The 20711-nt window shown below is 37.1% G+C and overlaps 1 protein-coding gene across 1 annotated transcript in view; it reads left to right on the plus strand.

Annotated features, from left to right (window-relative positions):
- The window catches only part of LOC125166462 (uncharacterized), a 199856-nt gene extending 180960 nt beyond the window's left edge, over positions 1–18896 (plus strand). The window contains exon 6 of the mRNA XM_047860368.1: positions 18825–18896. The gene's annotated coding sequence lies outside the window, so the exon portion shown is untranslated. The remainder of the gene's footprint in view (positions 1–18824) is intronic.
- The last annotated feature ends 1815 nt before the right edge of the window (positions 18897–20711 follow it).

Consider the following 20711-nt stretch of genomic DNA (forward strand, 5'->3'; position numbering starts at 1 on the left):
GAATGAGGAACATGTAACAATTTACTGCTTTTAAACCTTTGCCATCCTTTTAATGTAGAGTAGGGGTCACAACTTCAAGGACAATAGGGTGATCAAACAGATAAATAGGTGTGAATGAGTGACATGCTGATTACAAGACAATAGGGAATGGCTGGAGAAAATTGCAGTCCCTTTCCAAAAGCATGCTACTTCATTGAAAAAACAACAACAACAAAACAAAACAAAACCCCAAACAAAAAACTCTGCTAGGCGTAACAAAAGCTGTCTAGTGGCCATATTAAGCCAAGAGGCCATGAGCATCATCACCCTATCTTCATTTTTCTAACCCTCACCACATAAAAGTTGATCTCACTGCAACACTGCTGGGATCAATGATCTCTTTTCATGATTAACATGGAAGAAACCAACAGAAGCATGTCATAATATTGCTCCAATTATCCTAGAAGCTGATCAAAAGCAGGGACCCTACCCTACTGTTTCATCTTTGTATTCTGTGTATCTATTCAATTTACAAATACTAGACATCATGATCTCATGGAGAAACCATATCAGATAAATAGGAGTGATAATACCTAACAACCATTAAGTACCCATTTCTTGCTAGGCATTGTGCTAAGAGTGCTCCATATGCTCTCTCATTTGCTCTTCCAACCAACTTATTACATAAGTACTATCGTCATCCCAAATTTACAGATGAAGAGATGAAGGCTAGAGTAAAAAAAAATGGTAAAGCAGAGATTCCATGATTCCAAAGTCCATAATTTTAACCAAAATGTAAATACTTATGATAAAGCATGCAAGTGAGTCAGCAGTTCAAGGATTGTGCAATCAGGTGGAGCAAAGATATTGAATGTAGGTAAAATTTAACAGAGAATTATTGCTTGCAAAAATAGGCCTTCGATACATTATACAGAGAGTAAGAGCAGTGAGTCCAGGAGAGTTTGGATGGGAGTTTGGTGGTGGGAGGGGGACATCAGTGGAGTAAAGGTGAAGTGGGGTCTGACCAGGTGTATATGGAGATAGCCTTGAAACCCAGCTCTCCCTCCCTCCCTCCTCCTTCACCTTTCATCTGTCCACTTATGTAACTTCCAGCTAAGAAAAACTAAACTAAAACTTTGAAAAAATACTCTATTTCGTATATTTGAAGCACATTTGATTTTCCTGTCCACCTCCCAACCCACCTCTGGGGATCTGGCCTCTATCAAGTTAGGAAAACAGAAAAATGTAAACTTTAGTAATGTAAAGAAAAGGACAGAGACTTTCCCCTTCATAGCACACCAGCTATGCTCTAGGCAGTCAATTTGATTGTATTGTGGTTGTTTCCCTTTGAGGGAAGAGCTGGAAGAGATCAGAGAGGATGAACCCCCAACTCCCACAGGAATCTGAAAGGCAGAGCAAAGTGCTGCTCTTCCCTGTCTCTGTACTCTCTTTGTGGGGGTGATTTCTAGCACTAATGTTTCTGGCAATGAATACAATTTTCCTACACTACTTAATGTCACTGTGTGATGGTCAACTTTATATGTCAATTTGTCTTGGTTACAGCACTCATGTATTTGGTAAAACATTATTGTAGATGTTTCTGTGAAAATATTTTTATGTGAAATTTACATTTAAATCAGTGGACTTTGAGTAAGGCCTCCATAATGAGGTGGGCCTTATCCAATCAGTTGGAGGCCTTAGTAGAAAAAGACTGATCTCCATGGAAGAAAGGGTAATTCTACCAGCAGACTACCTCTGGGCTCAAACTGTAACTCTTCCCTGGGTCTCCAGCCTGCCAGTCTACCTTTTAGATTTTAGACTTTTTAAGCTTCTTTAATTGTGTAAGCCAACTTCTTAAAATAAATCTCTATCTCTGTATCTCTTTCTCTTTTTACATAGAAGATGATAGACAATAGATAGATAGATAGATAGATAGATAGATAGATAGATAGATACAGGTGTATATTAGTCAAATTTCTCCACAGAAATAGAACAAGATGTGTGTGTGTGTGTGTGTGTGTGTGTGAATAAGATGTATATGTATATGTATGTGTGTATATGTATGTACATATACACACATACATTTCTCTGTGGAGAAACTTGATTAATACCTTATTTTATCAGTTCTAAGATATACTTGTTTATGTGTTTTAACATATGAAGTCATAAGGTATCTTAAATTTGATATTATTTTAAATGAAGTATGGTTTTTCTTAGTATTTGAGAGAGTATTCAACATCCTCTCAACTAGAATATGTAGACCAGTAGATTGCTTTATTGAGCCAGCTGATTACAGTACAGCCACTGTCTATGATATGTGTAGTTATGCAGTAACTTCTTTCCAAGGATCTAGCAACTCTGTGAAGTTTTAAATAATTATTTTCCATAATCCTATCATTCAACTTCCATCTGTAAACTCTAACAATAATTTTTTTCTAAAAGATGAACGTTGTGAACGTAATGAAGGCTATAGAATCTTAAGGGAATGTTTTGGAAAGGGACCATAGAAAGCAGTAATATATTTCTCTCAAGTAAGCCTCACCACACTTCAGTCCCACTCTCTTTTCAGCACAGGTTTCTAGCACTTTAGCCACATTATTCTGCTGCAGATGGTAGCATTTATTTTCTTCCTAGGTAAATTTTCAGAAGAACTGGATAATTGGACAATACTACAGCACCTTTTGACATTCTAGGTCCTTACACAAAGCTAAGAGCTCCTTGAAGGTAGGAATAGGTCTTAGGTGTGTGTGTATCTCTAGTACTTAGCATGTGTACATGGTATACACGGACATTTGTCATTACGTGCATGTCACTGGGGGCCCCTGGGTGGCTCAGTAGGTTGAGTGTCCGACTTTGGCTCAGGTCATGATCTCATGGTTCATGAGTTCAAGCCCCAGGTCAGACTCTGTGCTGACAGCACTGAGGCTGGAGCCTGCTTTGGATTCTCTGTCTCCCTCTCTCTCTGCCCCTCCCCCACTTGTGCTCTGTCTCTCTCTCAAAGATAAATAAACATTTAAAAAAATTTTAAAAATACATGCATGTCATTGAATATGTTGCCTACATTGTGAAGTGTTGGTGAATGTCCAGGCATCCGAGGGAGGTTGTCTCCTTTAGGTTGTGTAAACCTTGAAGGTAGCTTAGTCAAAATAACAAAAGGTTTGGTGCCATCAAAACACTGATTTTAGTACTGGTTCTGCCACATACAGGCTGGGTGACTTTGGAACATTAGCTGACTTTTCTGAACTTCAAGCTTTTGCACTTGGAATGGGAACATTATAATGTAGATGTTGAAGAGTTTTGTGAGGGTTAAAGTAATTTTTGAAAGAAACAGGCACTTCATACTCTCATAGAAGTGTGGTAGGTAGCTCTCATTGTTCCATCACCCCTTTCCTGCTGCCCCTATTATAGCACTAAGCACAGTACCTAGATAGCACTTGAAAGATATTCAGTCATGTTTGTTGAATGAATCACAAGTGTCTTGACAATAAATATACACTATGCTTGGCTTTTTATAAAAACATGCAATAAATTTTACAGCCTCACTCTTACAAATAAAAAGTAAAGAATTGTTCATGGTGTGATTGTCTTTTACCCCAAATTTTCAGTATTTTCAGCTGACGAGCCTTCAGCTCTACTGTATTACTCATGTTCTAATCTCTCTCTCATTTAAAAAATTTCATCTTAATTTAAATGAAAAACAACCAATCAACAAACAAAACTATAAATACTTTAAATCACAGAACTTACCTCAAGTTTATGGTATTACCAGGTTGAATTTTCACGTGGGGAACCAAAATGCTTATTTCTAGTTTTTAAGAAATAATCACAACACTGATATTTTAGTGTCAAAATGATTTCCTCTCTCTTTTCTTTCTTTCCTTCCTTTTTCTCCTGTCTTCTCCCCTACCCACCATCTGTTTTTTGGGAGTTCAATAAATGAATCATCCAACAGGCGAACGAACTCTGGATGACACAATACTTTAAGCCACATCTGAAATGAATTGAAAGTTTAAAAGGCCGCATAACATCAATTGGTGTGCATGCTCTTCTCGCTGAAAGACAATCAGATGCCAGAAAGCCCTTTTGTAACACACTGTCCCAGGAACTATCAGTTCCAATATCCACATGTACATTCTTCATGGGAAATATTGGCAGCCATTTTGTACTTACTGTTGTACTTCATAATTCTTCAGATAAATGATTTACACATTATGGGAGCATTAAGTCAGAGAAGTGAAACTAATAGCTAGAGGAAAATGTCAAAACCAAGTTTCAGGTGGTAGTAGGAAGAGCAAAATCTAGACAGACTAGAGGCTGAGTGCAGACAGATGGAAGAAAGGTAGGAAGGAAAGAGGTATGGGTTGGTGGATGGATCTAGGGCCAGATTAATTCAAAAGCCCGAATCAAATTTCAACTCTAAGCTGTGGAAATTGAGCAGAAGCTTAGTTTTTTTCCAAACAACCTGTTTCCAAACAGAAACTTCATGTATTCAATGGAACCATTTAGCAAATACTCCATGTAAAATGTTTAAGACACTGGGGATATATCACTGAACAAAACAGAAATCTGTAAACTCAGAGATTTTGTTCCAGTAGGGAAAGATATAATAAACAATTAATGCAACCAATAAATAATGTAATTGAAAGAGACAGAGAAGTGCTATATACAGGAAGAAAAAAATCAGAGTAAAGAGTAGTGTAAATGCTGGAGTACCAGAGTGGAAGTTTCAGTTTAAACAATGTAGTCTTTTTTAAAATTTTTATAATGTTTATTTATTTTTGAGAGAGAGAGAGAGAGAGAGAGAGAGAGAGAGGAGTGTGAGCAGAGGAGGGGCAAAGAGAGCGAGAGACACAGAATCTGAAGCAAGCTCCAGGCTGTGAGCCATCAGCACAGAGCCCAGTGCAGGGCTCGAACCCACGAACTGTAATATCATGACCTGAGCTGAAGTTGGGCACTTAACCAACTGAGCCACCCAGGCACCCCTAAATGATGTAGTTCTAACATGAGGATTACTTAAATATCAATTATTTAAATGATTGAAAATGGCAGAATCACAAAAGTAAAAAAAAAAAAAAATTATAACATTACAAAAAGTGAGGAATTTTATGACATATTAAAAAAAACAAAAACACAATTTTCATCAAACTTAAATAAAATATATGCTGTGCATATAACACCAGAAAAGTCCTAAAAACATTTCAGAGATAATTACTTGTCTATATTCTTTTTTTTTAATAAAACACTGTACTATTGGGGCGCCTGGGTGGCGCAGTCGGTTAAGCGTCCGACTTCAGCCAGGTCACGATCTCGCGGTCCGTTGAGTTCGAGCCCCGCGTGGGGCTCTGGGCTGATGGCTCAGAGCCTGGAGCCTGTTTCCGATTCTGTGTCTCCCTCTCTCTCTGCCCCTACCCGTTCATGCTCTGTCTCTCTCTGTCCCGAAAAATAAATAAACGTTGAAAAAAAAAATTAAAAAAAAAAAAACAAAAAACACTGTACTATTAAAAAAAGAACACAGGTATGTGGATTTTACTTACTGACAAGGTTAAAGTCCTTTAAAAACAGTGTCATCTCATCATTGTCCATGTGACTGATACTATTATCTCTATTTTACAGGTGGGGACATTGAGGGCCAAAGAAATGTTTATATGACTAAACATAATGAGTCAGTGGTAAGGATTACGGAAAATGCATGTCCTAAGAAGCATGCAAATGACTTCATCTTACGTGGCTTTGGCTATATAAGTTACATTATCTCAGCAGTTTTGTGAACATGACTTTCTTCATGATTATTCCTCTTCCTGTCTGGTTGTCCCAAAGAGACCTGGCTATTGAGAAAAGTTCAGTGAGAGCCGAGGATGAGTACAAATGCTTGAGAAATGCCATAGCAATATGCTGAAGGTGCCACGCTACAGAGTTTCTGTAATGAACAAATTCAGGAAAAAACTACTGCCAAGCAGTTTCCGTTCCAAGGGTTAGTGTTTGTTTTTTTTTTTTTTTTCCTCCTAGAAAAGTTTTTTGGCTCTCACTTCACAGGAAAGTGACAAAATCTTTACAGTAAGTCAGTCCCTTATCTCCTCTTACTTTTTAAATCTTAAGAACATGGTTAATTCCTGGGGAGCCTGGGTGGCTCAGTCGGTTAAGCATCCGCTTCGGCTCAGGTCATGATCTCACCGTTCATGAGTTTGAGCCCTGAGTGGGGCTCTGTGCTAACAGCTCTGAGCCTGGAGCCTGCTTCAGATTCTGTGTCTCCCTCTCTCTCTGCACCTCCCCTACTCGTGCATGCTCTCTCTCTGTCTCAAAAATAAGTGAACATTAAAATAGTTTTTTAAAAAAACAACATGATTAATAGCATGTATGTGTGGTTTATCTAATGAACTTGCTGATTACATTTGGCATGTGACAGCAATGGCAGCAACCCCATTAAACTTAGGCAATAATGATTTCTTTAATGGAATTCAAGATGAAATTGGGAAATTTGTCAAGGAGAGGCGAGCTTGTCAGGTTGTCCTATCACATAATTCAAAATTTTTGGCCAAGAGAGTGCAGCTAATTACATATTTTCTATATGTTGATCATTTTGAAAATTTTCCAAGTTACTGCAGACTAAACTTAAAACAGGATATTGTATTAATCAAATCCTAAATATTAATATGTTCCTTGCCAAACTGGTTTCCTTGAAACCTCTTTCATTTGTGTTACCCCACTGTTTTCCCATGAAAGCGATGAAGATAAATGTGCAATGCTGTTAACGCATTTTGCTACTTGGATTATTATGTTCACACATTTACACACACACACACACACACACACACACACACACACACACACAGAGATGGAGTGCCTAAAAAAGGCCCCTGAATATTCAAACTATTTTTGCTCAAAGTTCCTTAATTTATCTACCTATCATTCCATTAGTGGCCATTTTCCTTTCCTTGAAAGGTATCAGAATTAAAACTCCAGGAATTCCAAAATAAACAACTTCTCCCTCCCTTTGTCACCCTTGTTCTGTTGCTTCTGACCTTGACCCTAATAACTAACCAGGCCTTATCAGAGCCAGTAAAACTGACTTGGGTTAAGGTCAATTTAATTAGAACTTGCGTGTGTCATCAGGTGTATGAATTTTTCTCCCTTCCAGAAGGAGGCTAGAAACATGAGAAGGGAGCCCTGGTCTGGTTTGAGAGAAAATAAATTGGTTTCACTATGACCACTGTGACATCTGGCTATCTAATATCTCAGTCGGATTACAAGTAGGTGCCCTACACACAGCTCAATAGCTACACAAGGCTATCAGAAGGAAACTTTAACTGGTGAGAAAGCTGGGGCAGGAGTTGTCCAGGAAAATGGGTACAGGGTAACATCAGCCAGCCTCCAGAAGTTTTGAGAACTTGTACTTGGCTTCCAAGAACAATTCAGGTGTTAATTCTGGTTTATAAAACTGTCTGTGTTTCGGATACTAGTTACCTTAGAAATCAGCTCTAAGGTTGTAAAGAGTTCCCAGATTTACACTTCAGACACCCAAGAGTAATATCCTTCCATGAAAAGCCAAGATGACTAGAATTAATGGTGGCCTTAATCTGACAGAACCCTATTTTGCACCTTCAGTTCCCACTCCCACCCCCAGCTTCCCTTACTGAGTAGAAATGTGAATGTGGGGACACTTGAGCATGAATAGCTTCATTTTGCTGAGTTTTCAAATATTCAAGGTCCAATTTGAGAAGAATTTAACAGTAAATTCAAGTGTATATTTTAATAAATTCTTGTTTATGACACTGTACCATATGATTATTAGAATATATATTTAAACCATTATATTCTCACTGGTAAGCACACATTCTTACGAGCAGTGAGATTTCAATAAATTAGGAATCATCCTCTATAAACATATTTTTTTTTAAATCTGCATTTTATTTCACCAGGTTTTTAAAGGTATCTGGCAGATTTTTTTTTTTAACTCTTTTGTGGGATTGATTTAACCTGCATACACTTGTACCTTTACTGTTATATTCCAATTACTCAACCATCATCTCATTTTTCCAAGAAATTCTGAAAATTCTTTGATCCAAATAGTGAACTGTTGAGGCTCTCTGGTAATTCACCCTAAGTATTCCCTGGAACCAGTAGTATCCTCAATGCTCAATGCTACTCCTTTTAAATATTCTGCAGCATGTTCTAGGACCATTCTGTGACATTCCTTTCATTTGCAGCTTGTCTTCCTGATATTTTCTTGACAAACAGTAAAACAGAAGCAAACCGGTTAAGAGGCTTGCCTCGGGCCATACAATAGATTAATACAATAGATACAATAGATTAATAACAGAAATAGGATTGGCATACCCTATCTCCTTGAAGAAAGCTTTTTGTGTGTGTGCATTTCTCTACCAACTAAATTACCCTGTATACTATCAGCAGACAATCTAACACAAACTGTTGCATTTCATTTTTGTGAAAACATGGAAATGGACCACAGACACATGAGAAGGCCATATAAAAGAACAAGAAGCAAGTAGAGTGAGAGTCAATTCAACGTTTAAGTACGAGTAAAATACATAACTGACATTACGTACAACCAGAAGTGCATAACTTTAAAATTGGACAGTTACTGATAGCCTTAAACACTCTTAGACTGCAGAGATCAAAAGCAGAGAACTACTGTGCTAACACGCTAGGAAGACCAGCAGTTACTCATTCCCTGTCATAAACTCACCAGTACAGTCACTAGCATAAGAAGTAAAGATTGTTAGCAATGTCTAACCACCTAATTGCCCAAGTAACCGTCTTTTCTTATTGTCTTGAGCACGAAGGAAGTGGCAAGCCAGTAGGACTGTAATCTGTTATCTGTTACCACTGAGAGCAGTGTCATGTTGTGACACCAAGACAGAAAAAGGTCAGGGAGACAGATATAGGGGAAACTCATCCAGTTAAGTTTGTACTAGACACTACCTTCATCTTTCCTTCAAATGACTCACTTATAACTGTGGGTATACTGTGTGTGGATGTGTGTCCATGGGAAGAAGGAAAAAAGAAATATTTGAAGAAAAGTTTATAAAAGATAGAATAGGGTGGGCAAGCGGTGACCGCACCTGAGAAGATAGTCTCCCGGTCCCGATCCACATGCCTATGAATCAGTTTTGTGTGTGCACACACATCCCCATGAATTAGTTATCTCTACAGATTATTGCATCGAGAAGCCCAAACACTAGGTGGCAGAACGCATGATGAATCCTCATGTCAGGACCCTTGGATAGTGCATACAGTGGAAGTTGGGTAGCACGTGTCAAAGGCACACTTGTTCGAGTCACTAGAAAGCACGTGAATAAAAGTAAACGCAAAAGGAGCTAAATTGTACTGCTGTTTTACTGAAGCTCACCTGGCTGCCAAGAATGGTCAAAACAGCTTTTTGATTGCTTGTTTTAAGCCGTAGAGCTTGTAGCTGTTGGCTATTATGATTAAGACATCAATTTTGAGAAAATCCTTTAATTGTTATACTTTTTAAACCTTAATGCCTGGATACTACTCTAAAGATTTCCTCACCTCCCTCCTGTCCTACTCTGTAAAATGTCGGTTCCACAGTTCTTCCAGGATCCAATGCAAAGCTGACTAGAAAGATCGTAAAACTAGAGAATCACAAACATTTAGATAAAATAGTTCTTTCTCTCATGAACTAAAAACTAGTGTAAACTTTTAAGTATTTTAAACTTAAAGTTAAGCTTCAAGTAATTCTAGAATCAGTTAATATGAATTATGGGATAATAACAATAAAAAATCATGTTTTTATAACACTTTGGCTCTGTAGAAAAAAATGTTTAAACATTCTTTGTTAAAAAGTGTTTATTTAGTTTGACAGAGAAAGAGTGTGTGCGTGTGCGAGGGAGGGGCAGAGAGAAAGAAGGAGAGAGAGAGAATCCCAAGCTGGCTTCACATTGTCAGCACAGAGCCTGAGGTGGGACTCAGTCCCAGGAACTGTGAGATCATGACCTGAGCTGAAATCAAGAGTCAGACACTAACCCTAATGAGCCACCCAGGTGCTACAAATGTTTAAACATTCTTAATGAAATATCTTAAGAACCTAAATTGAAAGAAAGAGAAACACTTACTTGAAGAATTAATATGAAGGCTGGTTAAATTATTTTGCTGTAAATTAGCAATTAATTAGAAATTAAATTAGATATTAAAATATTAGATATCAGTTAGCTGTGAAAAGGTGTGCCATGTAAGCATATTCTGACTGGACCCTTGAAGATCCATGGATGGATTTCAGACAGCATACCCTTTAAAACTGTATGAAAAATTGTGCACCTATGTGAAGACAGCTTCCATCAGAATTTCAGATGTGTTCAGGACATATATAAGAAGGCTTTAAAAACACTGACCCAAGGTAATGGGCATTTAGGAGGGCACCTGTTGGGATGAGCACTGGGTGTTGTATGGAAACCAATTTGACAATAAATTTCATAATAAAAAATAAATTAAAAATAAATAAATAAAAACACTGACCCAAAGGCTGTATCTTACACAATTCAAATATTTTTAATGCTTTTGCTTTGCTTTTTTTTTAATGGTTTTCCACTTAAGGTTGTTATACTTAACTGAACTAATAAGGTATTATCTCAAACTTTTATAATAGTTGGTCTGTGCTCTCACTGCACACTGCAAATTTCTTTTCATTCACCATGCTATGCAGAAAAAAGGAAAGAAGGGGCTAATAGAAATAAAACTATCTTATAAACTAGTAAGAGTGGTTTTAGAACCTTAGAGAAGGTTTGGCTTATTTAAAACCAAAACAAAAATGCATTTCAAATATATTCATAGGCACTATAAATATTTTATTAAAAGGTTATTTGGCAATATGCTTAATGATTTGCAACTAAATAATAATCTTTAAGCGGTATAGACTTTTTTACTTAAACTAATAAGCAGTCTTTCATTTCCAGAACAATCTCATGAAAAAAAAATGCATAGTGTCTCTTCTTTGCTGTCCAAGAGAAATGAGCAAACTGGGATATTTTAATCCAAAAGATGTATTTTTCTTCTTCTCCAGATTTCTGTGCATCAAAAGCATCCTATCAGGGACAAAAAGAAACTTTTTACAAAGCTGATAGTCTAAAGTTTGCAGTGGCAAAGGACTTGTCAACACAATTAGGAATAAATAATAAATGCTTGATTGTCAATATGCATCATGCAGTTGGAAGGAATGTGTGGTTCTTTGTTCAAGCTGTTTTGTTAACTTTATATAAACGTAATTCAAGAGATGTTTTGAAGAAGCCATAGATTCCAAGTATTGGAGCCTTATCTTTATCTATATTCTGATTAAGTATCAACAAGTTTTGAAAGTTGACTACAGACTTACCTAACTCATAAGGCATTATCTCAAACTTTTGTAATATTCAGCCTCTGCACATATTACATCTGACTTTGTCATAAATGGACTCCAAAATCAAAAAGAGAAAAAAATTTCACAGGAGGAGCAAAACAAGATGTTTGAACATTTCACTTTTTGGTCAAATTGTCAAGGGTATGGTTATTGTTTTTCTATAACCTGCAGAAAAATTTCTGAACTCTTTATTCTTTATGTTTGAAGTTTTTATAATTTTATCCTAAGAATTACATGTCTAGATTTGCTTCCCAATTTAGCAGTGTGCTTATTAAGGTTTTAGGACCAGAGAAAACCTGAATTCCAGCCCCAGGTCCATCATTTACCCACTGATGGACCTCAGTCACTTGTTTAATGTTCCTAGGCTTCAGTTTTCTTGTGTATAAAATGTGTACTGCCTCATTTAATACTACAAACAACCTGACTCATAATATTTCTGTGAAGATCAAATGAGCTAATTTATAAGAAGCTGTGCAGTGTCTGACACAGAGTAACTGCCTAGTAACTCTCAACCATCGTTATTAAAATGTACTTATACAAATGCTCTGCTCCTGCCTGGTTGTTTACTCATTGTACGCGAAGATGTATTCTATCTCATCTTCATGCCTTCTCAGAGGAGGCCACACATCCAAATGCTGCTCATACATCATGTCTCTCTGATATACATCCTCATAAAATCTTCCCTGAGAATTTCTTCAAACTCTTTTTTCATCAGGTAATTATTGACTACACCTATCATTTGATAATTAAGTTTTACTGACTATATGTCATTTATGTCTACTTCCCTAAACTATTATTTATGTAATTATCTCAATCTTTGTTGTTTGTGATGTCAAGGATTTATGGTCAGTATCCCAAACCAGACTGTAAATTCTTTAAGGACAAGCATATCTTACATCTTTTTCTATTCTCTATAATATCTAGCAGAATATATTATTCTGTATGTACCATGTACTGTTGATTTAATTTTTAAGTCTGTGTGAGCAAGAGACCGAGAGAGAAACAGACAATCTAAAATTTTCTTAAATATATTTGCTTTTATAGAACCCATGCCTATATTACTGAGCCATACAAGGGGATTTGGATTTATGAGAAGTTGTTAACAGCCAGTGATGTGCTGGAGCTAGACTATACTATTACAAGAGCCAATGGTGTGTATCTCTTTCCCAGTTCTGTAGGTCATGATGTCTAGTTGCCAATTTGAAACAGTCTGTATTAGGAGTATTTATACTATGGGAATTGGCAAATGCTACAAATCTGGGCTTTCTTTTTCTCATCTCTTTTATTCTCTTGTATTCTTTCTTCCTTTATTTCCTTCCTTCCTTTCTTTTTTTTCTTTCTCTCTTTTTTCTTTCTTTTCCTCTTTCTCTCCCCTTCCTCCTTCTCTGTACTTTGCTTCTTTCAGAACAAGTTATTATATATTTACCAGGACACCACTGGTTAGAACCCACAAAGACAGATTTAGAGACATCCAAGATGTGTAGAGATTTAAATACATCTTACCTATTGAGCAAACTCAGATAATCTATAATTGTTTTCCAAAATCAGAGGGCACTCTGTGCACATAGAAATAACATATTCGTATGTTATAATTTACAGTTACCACTTAAATATTAATATACTCTGTAGGTTTCCTGTCTCACATTTAGGTCTTTCATTGATTGTGAATTTATTTTTGTGTATGGTGTAAGAAAGTGGTCCAGTTTCATTCTTCTTCATGTTGCTGTCTAGTTTTCCCAACACCATCTCTTGAAGAGAATTTTTCCTCTATTATATTTTATTTTTTTATTTTTTTTTTTTGGAAGAGAGTGTGTGTGTGCAAGCTGGGGAGAGGGGGAGGGAGGAGAGAGAAAGACAGAGAGAGAGGTAATCTTAAGCAGGCTCCATACTTACACAAAGCTTGGTGTGGGGCTTGATCCCACAACCCTAGGATCATGACCTGAGTGGAAATCAAGATTTGTAGGCTTGGGGCACCTGGGTGGCTCATTCAGATAAGCATCTGACTCTTGATTTCAGCTCAGGTCATGCTCTAACAGTTTCATGGTTTCGAGCCCCATGACAGCTGACAGCACAGAGCCTGCTTGGGATTCTCTCTCTCCCTCTCTCTCTGCCCCTCTCCCACTCACACTGTCTCTGTCTCTCAATACAAATAAATAAACTTTATTCAAATTAAAAAAAAAAAAAGAGTTGGAGACCTAACCGACTGAGTCACAGTCAGGCACTCTGGTGCCCAGAGACTGTATTTTTTCCATTGGATATTCTCTTCTGCTTTGTCAAAGATTAGTTGACCATATATATAGCTGTGGGTCCATTTCTGGGTTTTCTATTCTGTTCCATTGATCTATGTGTCTGTTTTTGGGCCGGTTCCATGCTGTCTTGATGACCACAGCTTTTTAATATAGCTTGAAGTCTGGAATTGTGATGCTTCCAGCTTTGCTTTTCTTTTTCAAGATTGCTTTGGCTCTTTGGAATCTTTGTCATAAAAAAGAATGAAATCTTTTTTTTTTTTGCATTTTATTTTATTAATATAATTTATTGTCAAATTGGCTAACATACAGGGTGTAAAGTGTGCTTGGTTTTTGGGGTAGATTCCCGTGGTTCATCGCTTACATACAACACCCAGTGCTCATCCCAACAAGTGCCCTCCTCGATGCCCATCACCCATTTTCCCCTCTCCCCCGCACCTCATCAACCCTCAGTTTGTTTACTGTATTTAAGAGTCTCTTATGGTTTGCTTCCCTCCCTCTCTGTTTGTAACTATTTTTTCCCCTTCCTTTCCCCAATCGTCTTCTGTTAAGTTTCTCAAGATCCACAAAAAAAGAAAGAAAGAAAGAAAGAAAGAAAGAAAGAAAGAAAGAAAATTTATAAGTGAAACCAACAGTGAACTTCTTCCACTTGAATACATGTATCTTTGTAAGTTATCTTTTTCAGCTGTGATACCATCAGAACTGCATATTAAAGAAAGCTAATCTTGAAATAATAACTTCAAACAGCAGTATCAGCCAAGATTTTCAAATATAATTAGGCATATTCATTAACATCAGTCTCATTAACCATCATCATTATTATAAGACAGCCAAAGGTATTATAGATCATTAATAACTAAAATAAAAATTATTCTAAATATTCATTTTATTTTCACATGTCTTTTTAAAATTTCCATGTGTGTATGCTTTATAATATATACAAATAGCACTAATACAATGTTAATGTAGGAAATTTATGGAAAATAAATACGTTAAGGAAAAAAAGAAAATGAAATCTTGCCCTTTGCAATAATGTGGATGGAACTACAGTATATTGTGCTAAATGAAATAAGTCAGTCAGAGAAAGACAAATACCATATGATTTCATTCATTTGTGGAATTTAAGAACAAAACAGATGAACATGGGGTGGTGGAGAAAGAGAAAGAGAGAGGGAGGCAAACCATAAGAGTCCCTTAACTATAAAGAACAAACTGAGGGTTGCTAGAGGGGTGTTAGGTGAGGGGATGGGCTAGATGGGTGATGGATATTAAGGAGGACACTTGTTGTGATGAGCACTGGGTGTTATATGTAACCAACAAATCACTAAATTCTACTCCTGAAATTAATCTTACACTATATTTTAACTAACTAGAATTTAAATATATATATATATATATATATATATATATATCCTTTGCAAATGATCTTGATACTTGGCAGGTAATCCATATGTTTGTATACTGCAGCTATGCCCTTAGGGATTATTTTCCAGGGATGCTATGCATGTATAACTTGTAATCCTTCTAAGCCATGAGCTCCTCAGAGAAATTTACTGAATTAAAGACAAGTGTCAATCAAGAGCTATACCAATGATGTGCTGGACTCCAGTCACTCAGGAAAAAATATATGTATGTCTATTTATTACTTAATTTTAAAATTTAACATTTTGAAGGGGAAAGCAAACTTAAAATAAAAAGAATATGTTCCAGAAACTAAATAATTATCAGTGCACAATTATATACTCAGCCTTGGAGATACAGGTAAAGATTGCAGCAGCTGTTTTTTAATGTCTCCTTTTGTCATTTGTTCTGTAATTCAAACTTCAGTTTTTAAAAGTTTCCATTGTCTTCATTAGGTCAGCAATATAATTCTTGAGAAACTTATATCTATTCTATAAAACAATGAGCTTGATTTTTTTTTTTCACAGTACCTCCAGTTCAAGTCCTGGAGTCAGCCCTTAGCCTCTCTCTATTGCATTCAGAAGTAGTCTTCAAAGTGAAGAGGGACAGGAACAAGAGGAGGGCACATTAGTAAAATCTTGGTTTGCACATGATCTATTTTTTTCTGCAATGAAAAGGTCTGTTATGAAGGCTGATATAAAATACCACTGAGAATAAAAATGTCATTCCATATCCTAATCACATACTAAAAGTCCAGTGATCCATCAGAGACTAACACAAGACTGTATTGTATGTGAGCCTAGAAATTCATCTCCTATTTCAGGAAAACTAGAAACTTTCTCTTACCACAGAGGCACTGTGGTTAAATCACCTTAACCAAGAAATCCAAAGGAGAGTTGAATCCTCTGTCTATAGTGACACAGACATGGGGCTCTAACTCCCTTGCATAAGTTAAATTTAATGGTCGGACTTCCTCATTTGCAACTTCCCAATTATGCTGGTTCAGGATTTTGGTCCTGGAATGCTCCTTGCCAGAGGCTGAGTGCCTCATGTTCCCATCCTCTAGCAGCAGCTGCCTACAAATAGACCAAATCTAGGACCGACCTTCTCTGTTAAAATGAAGATTAGCAGGTATTAAAGACATGTTAGCATTTAGGTGAGGGTCTCACCCAGATGTTAACAGAAGAAATCAAAGAATATTTGGGGTCGAAACTGTGCATCTGTGAAATATATTCTGTGACAGGAACAGACATTCCAAGTATTTGTCTTGTGGGAATCACTAGAACCTTCCTGCTCACATTCTAAATGAAGAGAGTATCCGCGATGGGACGTCTAAATAGAGACCCAAGATTATGGTGCTTACTGGAGCAAAGCAGCAAGGAAAAACATCCAAACTAAAAAGGCAGTTTACTCTGTAAACAGTAATTTTAAATTGACATTTGACGTCAGATAAGTTGAAACATCTGAGCCTGAATCCTGTGCCAAATTAAAACATACATGAAAACCATACTTTGGGGTTGCAGACCTTTCAGATATGGAGTGGTAATATAAGTATATTCTTTACACATACCTGTTCCTAATCACGTATCTTCCATGTTTAAAACACTTCAGTTGTTTCCTATTTCACTGTAGGACAAAGTCCAAACCTCAGAATGGCAGGCAAAGCCTAATGATCCCACTCCTCCTGCCTCACAATTCACTCCTAGCCCCTCTCCAAACCAGCTCTGGGTCACTCATAATACATGTCTCCCAGTGGCCTTGTTTTCAGACCTTTTCACAAGCTATTCTGTACCCAAAGTTCTGGCTGATTCCTACATATTCTGGAGGCCTCAGTTTGGGCCTTTCTTCTGAGAAACCTTTGCAGACTCCTAAAGGCATGGTTAGGTGCCTATTATATTTTCCCCATATGCCGGGTACTTCCTTATGTGACACAATGAGATATTTTAAGTGTCTGTTTACTTGTCTCTATCTACTAATAGGCAGTCAGCTTTATAAGGGCAGGAGACAGTTCATTTTGTTCATGCTATCTCCTTAGCATACTACCTACCTGTCGATAATCACTGCTTACTTAATGAATAAATTAAGCTCTTGTAACATTCTAGTTGATTAGTGACCACAAGTAGCTGAATGGTTAGTGTCATTGCAGGGAAATTCATGGGAGAAGAGAACTTGTCCTGGTCATTGTACCCACAGCACTAATATCATACCTGACAATAGTAGATGTTCAATAAATACTTATTGAAGAAAAATTTGGAATACTGAGTAACCTTTAAAGTATAATACATTGCCTTTGATATAGTGGTTAATATGATGTTAATACTAATAGAGAGTTTCAGATCTGTTAAAATCATAATAGCCCTGGGAGGGAAATTGCCATTCTTATTATAGCAATCATTACTACTCTCAATATTAATGATTTTGCCTATTATAGATCAAGAATTTTTCCCTCTCAAGTATTGTCCTGAGTAAATATTTTCTTTTTCTTCTTTTTTTCTATTTTAGAGAGAGAGAGAGAGAGAGAGAGAGAGAGAGAACGAGTGGGGGAGAGGGGCAGAAACAGAGAAAGAGACAGAGACAGAGAGAGAATCCTGACAGAATCCCACGACCCTGGTATCATGATCTGAGCCAAAATAAGAGTCAGATGTTCAACTGACTGAGCCACCCAGGTGTCCCAGTGTTTTCTAGTCTATTGAGTAGTGTTTCAGATTTGCATCTTTGATTTTCAATAATATGTAGCATCCTTGAAATATGGTATTTTTCAATTACATAAAAATGCTTCTTGGTTCCTACAATAGAAACATGGTTGGGTTTCTATATTCCTCAAAGAGAAACACAAAAGAAGTTATTTGTACACATCTTCACCTAGAAACCTTTTAGAGAAAATCAAAACATCTAGCTAGAAGAGTGTCTGAGGGATGATCTAGTTCAGCACCACACTTAGGGGTGAGTGGTCTCTTCCTCCATTAAAGGAAGAGAAAGGCAACTAGTATTTGACTAGTCTACTCCAAATAGTTAAATATTTTTCCTTAAAAACAACATTAGTCCACACACATACACATCACTCACAATCATTACATATACACATAGTGCAGACAATTTGCATAACTACTATAAATGATGAAACACATACCTACCTGATCAAGGAGAGGTAAGTAGTGTATGCTTAGATTTATGGCAATCCCATCATACCCACATAAACGGTACTTTCCACCACTCCCTATCCTTATCCCTACCATTAGAGTGAATCTCTTTTATAGTCCCAAGTCAAGAAAACATGTTGAGTCATAATGATTATTGTGCTATAAATTATATTACTATAAAACACACCCCTATTTTATTTTTAATAAAGTAAAAGAATGACAACAAAAAATAGTTGGATATTCAAATATTTGAATACTTAAATATTCATCTCATATCTAGAGAAATGTTTGAAGTTTGAGCCTCCTATGTTTTTTTTTTTTATAATTTTTTTTTAACGTTTATTTATTTTTGAGACAGAGAGAGACAGAGCATGAACGGGGGAGGGTCAGAGAGAGGGAGACACAGAATCTGAAACAGGCTCCAGGCTCTGAGCGGTCAGCACAGAGCCCAACGCGGGGCTTGAACTCACGGACCACGAGATCATGACCTGAGCCGAAGTCTGCTGCTTAACCGACTGAGCCACCCAGGCGCCCCGAGCCTCCTATGTTAAGAAGAATTCACAAATTACAAAGTTGGCAAGGTCTGCATATCTTCCTTGTCTCTCACATAGCACACTGCTCCTCATCTCCATAGCTCCTCATTTGGGCCTGGCTTCTTAAAACTTTCTTTTCTCTGCTTGAACTCAGGAATCATCAGGAAAAGCCAGTAACATCAGTGGTGTCCATTGAATGGCTCAGATTTGAGAAAACCCAGGCTTCTGGAAGCAGTGATAGAGCAGCTGCAGCTAGAGGCTCCCACATGGTGGCCTGGAGAATATGGTATTTCCATCCACAAACCAAGCACCAGGAGAGTCAAGGTGAGAGGATAATAGTGGGGCATCTTACATTGGTGGCAAAAGAAGAGTTTCAGGAAAAGCAGGGTAGGTGATACTGGCTCTCCAGTAGGTTACTCATCAGGTGATGTGTCAGGAGCTGATATTCACATTCAAGGTCAGGGATTCAGGAAAACAAACAAGAATAAGTCAGAGTCCAAGGTCAGGAGCGAATGAGGGAGCCAACCAAAAAGGGCATGAGAATAGAGTTTTGAAAACAAAGATCAAAGTAGAAGGAGTTTATCAAGCTGAGCTTGGGTCAATACTGGATGATGATAATGCTGAGCCACCAAGTGTTGGTCTAAATGGTTCATAAAGATCCTCGAAAAGGGTGGGCTGGGCCTTCAGGTATGTTTAGAGACACCAGACTTGCAGAGAATGGGGAGACAGAGTCTTGGAATTGATTTCTGGACCTTTCTCTCTAATCTTGTGATTTCCTTCAGAATTCCCTGCACTGGCTTCATGGCTTTCCTATACATATAATTGATCCTTTCCATTTATGTAATCTCAACCAAAGGATCGCCCTTTACCAGTTAAAATTATCCCTTTCCACATCTCCAGAAGGCTATCACAAGTCAAGAATAAAGCAAGTTCTCAGCAAAATCAGCCCAGTGAGCACAGGAAAATTTTGAAGCTATCCTGCCTCTGTTTCTCACAGTTTTTATCTCATATAGGATGGTAGCCAGAGTAGGAAAGTACACTCAAGGAGAAAATATGTTGTACTGATAAAAGGTAAAAATGCCTGACTAACTGTACTTAGGGCAGAAATAACTACAGCTGACCACGAATCAACTATGTATCACTGCCACTAAAAATAATCACACCCATCCCCTCTTTCCACTTACCTGTCTTTATCCCTGATAAGGTCTTGTTATTGCTAATTTGGATTCCTAGAGTTCTCTGTTAGACAATCCCACAGCAATTGATTTTTTCCCTGCTCCAATCCTATCTGTATACCAAAGCCACTGTCATTTTTGTCACTCTGCTATTCCATATATTTCAGTGGTTATTATTGCCTACCAAATTAAGTTCACTTTTCTTAATCTGATCTAAACATTTTTGCAGCATTACCTTCCACCATTCAACCTGTACCCAAGGTATCTGTAAACGTTTATTGTTCTTAGTTTTCCAGATACATTTATTCCTTTCTCCCATCAGGTCTTAGTCTTTGCTTTTTCCTGCTGAGCATCTCCATCTCTACCTGATAAAATCTTACCCATTCTTCTAAATACTGCTTAAATGTCTAAAGTATCCCCTTTCAACCACAGACATTTCCTCACCTCTTCAATTTTCCATAGCTCTCTATCTCTCATGCCAACTATACTCATCACATTCTGTGCTGAATGAAGAGCTTTCTCTGTCCATGGCATACAGCTTGCTGTTATTAATATTCATAAATACTTGTTGAATTCAAAAGAAGAAAGCATGATTCTTACATATATAGACACACATATATGAACCGCACACAAACAACACTATTTCATAATAGAGTAATATGCCCAATAAAGAAATTCGGAACTTTTTTTTTTTAAATGATACACTAGCCTCCACAGAGAAAGTACAGAGATTCTAATCTAATAGAGACTTGGTCACCATGCAAAGTGTACTTTCAATTTTGTGAAGATTGATTTTAACCACCATCTTCTTGAAAAGATTCATGTCTGAAAAATGCTTTCATAATCTTTATGGAAACCACCATGTA

Source organism: Prionailurus viverrinus, chromosome B2 (assembly GCF_022837055.1).
Source record: "Prionailurus viverrinus isolate Anna chromosome B2, UM_Priviv_1.0, whole genome shotgun sequence".
NCBI classification, from domain to species: domain Eukaryota; kingdom Metazoa; phylum Chordata; class Mammalia; order Carnivora; family Felidae; genus Prionailurus; species Prionailurus viverrinus.